We start from the raw sequence: 930 nt of genomic DNA, 5'->3' as shown, positions 1-930 counted from the left end.
GGGTCACAACCCTCCCTGCACAACAGGTTAGGAAAGTGACGAGGAGGTCTAGGGGCTTAGGGCTTATATAGGAAAAAATTGCAAGCTGGGGCTTTCAAGACTTGATATTACATGATTGGGTAAATGAGTAAAGGGATGTTAACCTTCACACTGATAGCGTTTGTTCAGACCACAGGGAGAGATGATCCATCTGAAAAAGGGCATCATTGTCCTGGGAATCATTCATGTTTTAACTTATCTTATTATCGTGACCATTTTTTCCTGTTGTTGCAAGCTGGCCACAGCTGTTATATCTATCTTCAACTGTTGGGAATGCTCAGTGGTCTCTTCCCCAGAGCCCAAGGATGGGGCCATATCACTCCAAGGACAGCAGCTTTCTCCAAGGACAACAGCTTAAAATGGAGTTTAGAGGACAAGATGGAATCTGTCCTGCTGCTTTTTGCCTCTTCATAACTTTTCTTGTCCACTTATCCTTTCAAGCTCCTTCCCCCAAGAGATAGCCTCTTTTCCATTTTCATAGCATGTTGTATAATAATTTCTTCCAAGTTCAAACATTTAACCCTTGAGGGAAGCTCCTTAAGATAGAGGAAGTTCTAAAGAAAGGCTCATTAAGACTTGAGAGTGAATAACTTAGAAGGTTCAGGAAGTCCCTGAAACCAGAATCTCAAGGCATCACCGTCCTCAAGGTTATACAAGCAATAAGGGCTGCTGAGGAGAGAAGACTCTGACCTATTGATCTGCCTGCAAGTCCCACAAAAAGTTTTAAGGGTCCAGCTTTTATGCATCACCATCAGACTGGGGTGCACTTTGGTAGTTCAGTAGCCTTTGAGTCATCCTATGTTCCAGTAAGTAATCTCAATAAACTCATTGGTTCATCTACACACACACACACACACACACACACACACGCACGCACACATACACACACAC

The sequence above is a fragment of the Grammomys surdaster genome, unplaced genomic scaffold (genome assembly GCF_004785775.1).
Source record: "Grammomys surdaster isolate TR1022 unplaced genomic scaffold, NIH_TR_1.0 227, whole genome shotgun sequence".
Lineage (NCBI taxonomy): Eukaryota > Metazoa > Chordata > Mammalia > Rodentia > Muridae > Grammomys > Grammomys surdaster.
Note: the sequence above shows the minus strand (reverse complement) of the source record.